The sequence below is a fragment of the Miniopterus natalensis genome, chromosome 17 (assembly GCF_054644295.1).
Source record: "Miniopterus natalensis isolate mMinNat1 chromosome 17, mMinNat1.hap1, whole genome shotgun sequence".
NCBI lineage: Eukaryota > Metazoa > Chordata > Mammalia > Chiroptera > Miniopteridae > Miniopterus > Miniopterus natalensis.
The window spans coordinates 5,824,239-5,830,492 of record NC_142097.1 but is presented as its reverse complement, the minus strand read 5'-3'; the positions used below and the strand labels follow the sequence as shown (position 1 = coordinate 5,830,492).

Here is a 6,254-nt window from a genome sequence, read left to right as displayed (position 1 = left end):
TGTTGGATTCCGAGATGTGCAGAACTGGATGCAGTTAACCTGGGGCCAAATGGGTGGTTGTGCTGCTCGGTGAAGAAAGTCTGGGGTGTCCCAAGAAGCAGCAGTTGGGCCAGGTAGTGGGAAGAATAGGTGGGGTTTTGGGGGTGAGGATAACTGGAAGAGTCTCTTCTTGGACTCAGTTTTCAGTGTTTTCCCCAAATGTTGTACACAAACAAATAATGACCTAAGAGACTATTTTAGTGTGAATTGCTATGCATTAATTTTAATGTTTAAACCAAAGGCAATATAAGTTGCACTTGAAGTGCAGGATTCTATTAATTTTTTTTTTTTCATTTTTTAATAATTTTACTGTTTATACTATAGTCATATTTAAATTGGCAAAACTGCTCCCATGACAGACAGGACAAAGAGCTGTCGTGCAAAGAAAAATGAGTGAAGGCTTTCCTAAGGCTTGAGGAAGGAAGTACCACGTAGCACGGGGTGGCTGCAGCCATCTCAGCGGCGCCAGGCCCTGCGGGCATGCAGGAATGGAGGGCGCTGCAGCAGAAGTCGGCATCCACGTGTTTGCCCAAGACCACTGATGTTTCCGAAGGAGAATCTCCTAATGTTTGGTAATTGATCACTTGTAACACAGGCGTAAGTGGAGCAGGGTGACCCTTTGGGAGAATAAATTCTGCACATTCCTGGGCAGATTCCCTAAGCCTCACCTGTGGTAAATGGTTGCTGAATTAGGATTCTGCAGAGGTAATCCCATAAACGGACATCCAGGGAAACTTTACAACTAGTGAAACTCTTAGGTTGAAAAACAAACAGCCACACAGACCAAACCTACACACTGGGAACCAAAGTGGTGCCACGTTAGGGCTCCTGAGAGAGCTGGAGCAGGAGAGAGTATTCGAACAGAAGACCCTGCCCTGTCTCTCCAGCCAGGAGACTGGCAGTCTCCTCACCGCTCCAGCTGCCCTCCGTGGCTCCACGTCCTTCTCAGATTTTTCCTTGGAAATCTTTTTCGTCTCCTGTATATTTTAAACCTATAAAACTCACCTTACTCTCTGTCACCCAGCTCTGATATAAGTAAGGGCGTGTTCGGTCCCAGCAATGGTGAGATGTGCAATGGCATTCCCACACCGGTTGGGTATCCTAATAGCTTCATCCAAAGTAAGGAAGGAGTCCCAGTGAGGCTCGTCTACCAGAAGTTCCCCTGCTCGGGCATAATTGCTCTCTAGCCAATTGCTCCCCACCCCTGGCTAAGCCAGTCAGTTCCCGATGGCCAGCTCCTTCATGCTAATGTTCAAATACTGACCGAGTAACACTCGCTGCCCTGTCTTCCTCGGACCGAGTCCTCACTTGGGCTTTATTTACGTTTAGGAGAACTGTGGTGCTGAAGTCCTTGCCGTGGACCTGGCCTCAGCTAGTGAGGAGGCTCAGCTGTGCCCTGATGGAGGCCGTTGTCCTGGGGCAGCTGCAGGTGGGCTGACAAGAAGTGGGGCGTCCCGTGGGGCTGGTCAGGGGTGCACGTCTGACTTCCTCTGGTTGGCCCTAGATTGGAAGTAGGGAAGCTGTCAGTCATTCATCACGTCCCGGCTGATTGTTAGAGGGCTACTCTCTGCCTTCCCGGGTTGCTACTTCAAACAGCAGGCTCTACAATCTTCTTTAGGGTCTGTCAAAATTAAAGAGGAGTTTAGGCGTCAGATTTTTTTTTCTTCAGTAGGTTTCTATCTGTCAGGGCTCCTTTTAGTTGAGCCTTCCTGATGGTCTGTGCGACTCGCCAGGGAACGATTTCAGTTCAGTCTTTGCCCCACGTTCTGATGATGCCTGCGTGGCTCGGGCCCCTGGCCAGGCAGGTGTGGCTGCCACAGACCCAGCCTTCCTCTACCTGCTGGTCAGCCGGTTGTCTATCGAGGCTTCAGGATCAGGTTTAGGTAGACAAAGCCCTGGCAATCTGCTTTATGCAGAACATACGCTGTGACCACATGCTCACCGATCCTTTAAACCATCTGAACCTTAACTTTCTGCCGCAATATTTCTGCAAGTATTGATAGAATGAAGGCCATCGCCATCCTTTCCCCATATCCAGCAGGCTTCCCTCAGCCTCTCCCCCTGGGATGGTGGCATCTGCTGGGGAAAGTGGCCCAGGGAAGATCCTGGAGCCCACTCCCCAAGAGCGAGTGCTGCAGAATAGGCACGAGGGCGGGCGGGCCGTCCAGTGTGCCTTGTCTCTAGGACAATGCCCGAGGGAACGGAGGAAAGGCTGCTTCTGTCCTGACGTTAGCCAGCCAACTGTGTCTTCTGGAAACACAGGGCAGGGATTTAACCCATGCTCGACTGAGGAAGTGCTTCTTTTCAGGGTTTTTGTTTTGTTTTTAATTATCAAGGTTTCTCAGTTCTAGTATTATTTTAATATTATTTTTAATTTAATTTTTAAACTTGAGAGCATTATTTTGTTTTTTATCACATGTACTGTTTTGGGCTATTTTTTCACTTTTGATTAAATGCTTCTACATTTCAAATTAGAGTATCAATATGAAGTTCTCCTTAAAAATACATCGAAGGTTTTTTTTTGTTTTTGTATTTTTAAATGGTAATATGTTTTAAGAATGATATTGACATATGATAGTAGAGTTTCCAGGCAGGAATTTGGCACCTGGGGTGTCCAGGTGGCATGTGGATATAGTAAAATCTTGAAGGTGGTATCACCTAACTGAAGGGGTTCACCACTTTGGGGCGCTCCATTCAAAAACGAGAAGCGGTTGCCGCACACGTCCGCAGCTCCGCGTCTCTCCGGAGGGAGGCTAAGCCATTGGGATGCACGCTAGTCAACTACCTGCCGAGCTCTCCTTTGCGGCTGGCTCACCTATCTGGTTGGTTCCTGTCAAGCTACATCTGCAAAATCCTGCGCTATATTTTAACATCTAGCAAGAAAGCGTTTAGTGAGAACTGCTCAGATCGTGAAACCCTTCTTCCATCTAACAGTGGCACGAAGAACCAAGTTAGGCGACCATTGACTTATACAACCCACTTTTCTCTTTCACCTCCCCTCTGTTTTCGGAAACTCTGAGTGTCCTTAAAGATCTAGATGGCACCCCCCTCTATTTTCAGCCTCAGAGCAGGCCTTCCCTTCCTTGAACTTGGCAATGCCGTCTGTCCGTTAGTTCTCGCTGGGTTCTTACAACTGCAGTCCATCGCTTTCCCCAGCCTGACACAGGGGAAGCAGCCAGTACACGCCGACCGATACCATTAATACTTCCTTGCGGGAACACACCGCTCGGTTCTCCTAGATCATGAGATTTAGCCTTAAAGGAAAGGGCTAGAGGAGGAAAGGCATTTAGGGGGACAGGGGGAGAAAGAGACAGTAACAGTTTGTTTCTCAGAGGGCACGGCCTCCCCAGAGCACAGCCAGGGGCTCCCCGGGTCACACACGTGCACAGGATACGTTTAGAATGACCTGGTTGCGTGTTAAACTTAAATGGTGTTTGGGTTACTCAGAGCACTGAGTGCGCTATTGTGGGCACAAAACTGTAACAAATGTCCCTGTAATGAAACAAAATGTATCCTTTCTCTGGGTCGAAATTCCCAAACTCAAGTTTTGAAAGGATCTTACTTTATTGTTATTTTCTTTAACAGAGGACTTTTGAGGTGTGAATCGAAAGCCGTAACTCTCGGGAGTCTGACGGCTGGATTCCCCAGCCTTGGCGGGCACCCTGACATGAATGGGCATATTATGCTTTCCATTAAAAGTTGTGGCTCTTAATTAAAAACGTGATCATGCGTCTTTATGGTGACACTGTTTAGGTTTTCTTTAGCTGTTAACACATAATAAATCATTTTAAAAGGACCTTTCCTCCTATTGCTTAATGTTTAGTGTATTTTTAAAAAGTGTTTTGAAAATAAAACTGGGATTAAATTTAGTGTTTGACAAGGTGCTAAGGGGCTCACCACCTCGCTGGGCTAAGACAGGGGGCTTTGCTTGATCTGCTGCTGACCTTATCTCGCCAACCCCAACTTGGGTTCAGCGGTTCACATGGCAGAGTGACTCTGGTGTCAAAAGTTTAACTCGTGGGTACAGGAAAAATTGCAGACAGTCTGCTCTACCCAAGCTTCCCTTTATTATTGTGTCACTGCAAAGCATGCAACTCTGCTGAGAAGAAAGCCTGCTTCTTTTACGAATTCTCCAGTAATGCCATAAAGCAAAGGATGGCACGGGTCCCATGCAGGCGCATGTGGATAATCCGTAAATAAAAAAGGCCTTGCCCGGCGGGCGTGGCTCAGCGGTTGAGCGTTGACCTAGGATCCAGGCGATCAGGGTTCAATTCCCGGTCAGGGCACATGCCCGGATTGCAGCTGCAGCCGATCAATGACTCTCTTGTCATTGATGTTTCTCTCTCTTTCTCTCCCTCTCCTTTCCTCTCTCTGAAATCAATAAAGATATATTTAAAAAAAAAAAAAAAAGGACTTGGCCTCATTCATTCTTCCTAACACACCCCTTGAGAATAGACTACATGGCTTGAGACCTCAGCTTCCAGGCCATGTGGGGGTTCTGTGCTTCAAAGGAGGAACCTCCATGAGTCTGAGTGACGGTCACCAACATGTTCTGATTTATCGGCCTGCTCTTTGGGCCTTTGGGGTGGGAGGTACCGTAGAGTCGAGACTGAAGGACAAGCCAGGGGTTGATGTGGGACCCTGGTTATGTGGGACCCTGGTTATGCAACGTATTCTGTCAGAATGCCTGCGATCTGCACGGGAGGAAAGCAGCTCTTCGTAGGGGTAGGATGAGATGACAAACGTCAGTGTTTTGCAAACTGCCAGTCATCAGGCAAATAACAGAGGTTAGTTATTATGGTAATGATCCCAGTTTTACTTCTATTTTCAAAAGTCATTTCTCTGCAAAATTTCTAGTTGACTGCAAAGATGGTTTCGGCTTTTTGTGTTCCCCACCCTCATGGAATTTCCAAGCAGAGAAAAGCATCCTTTCGTCTGCAGCGAGCCAAGCAGCTCACTGTCCAAAGTGTTTTCCCGGCTTCAAGGGGCCCATTTCCAAGCTGGGCTCCGTCCCAGAGCCTGGGAGTTGCAGACCCGCCAGGAATCCAGTAGAGAGAGGGCTGGGCCTCTGCTCCAAGCACTTGAGACACCAGGGCCTCTCCCTGTCCTGGCTTCGACCTTCACTCCTGTGTGCCACGGAGACCACACACATCGTGGGCAGAGGGTTTTTTTTTGTCGTGTTTACTGAAGGGACAGGGAATTTAAAAAGAATTCTTCAGGTATTACATCTCATTCCTGGTTACCGTCTGTTCCAAAGGTTAGCCCTGATTGAAGCTCCGGTCCCCCAGCTGGGAGTGGGCCTGTGTAGCCTTTGCCGACCGCGCGGCCTGGCATCCGTGTGCCCGCCTCCCTGCTCTCACTGGCAAGCCTGGCTCTGGCCTTCCCCCCTGAGGTCGCTTTCTGAGTCTCAGGCAGATGTCTCCCCTTCTCCCCACTTCAGAGGAAAGAGCCTGCAGGCGCTAATTCCTCGTAAATTCTGATGAAGACGGTAGCATTCACCCAGCGTGTGAGGGAGCCGGAAAACTCAGGGTTCCAGCACTCACCTGGGACCCCGTCACTTTCCCTCTGAGAAGCCAGGGCTGCTTTCCTTTACCCCCGCCCCCCAAATCTCTCCCCTCGGCTCATCGGCTCCGCCCTTTGACTGTGAAGAACAGGCTGTCGCGTTTGGGGGGTCTGAGAGGTTGTCCTGGACGACGGTCCTGCAGGCCCGGCTTGACGTGCACAGTGAGCCACAGGCGCAGGGTGGCAGCGAGCCCTCCGCAGTCTGAGGTGGCTCCCTCCGTGTTGGAAGGACTGTCCCCTGCCGCTTCAGTCCTTCTTCCTGCAAACACACAGGGAACCCCACCACTTTTCCGAATGTCAGCCTTTACGTTACTTGGAGGCACCGGTCGTGTCTTGGAGTCTTTTCTTGTCCGGGTTAAGAACCCTAATTTCCTCCCGCTCTTCCTCTCCCAGCCCGGCACCTCTGGGTGATGGAGCACTGGCTAACCTTTTGTTTCCATTTTATTGAATTTATTGGGGTGACACTGGTTAATAGAATTACATAGGTTTCAGGCGCACGGTTCTATAGCACATCATCTGTATATTGCACCGTGTGTTCACCATCCAACATCAAGTCCATTTCCGTCACCATTTACCCCCTTTACCCTGTCCCACCTCCCCACCCCCTTCCCTCTGCTAATCACCACACTATTGTCGGTGTCTGTGAGGCAGTT

The 6,254-nt window shown here is 49.3% G+C and overlaps 1 pseudogene; it reads right to left on the bottom strand.

The window, feature by feature from the left end:
• Nucleotides 1-858: 858 nt before the first annotated feature.
• On the bottom strand, nucleotides 859-3,718 carry LOC107544517 (V-type proton ATPase subunit D pseudogene; annotated as a pseudogene).
• Nucleotides 3,719-6,254: the final 2,536 nt, after the last annotated feature.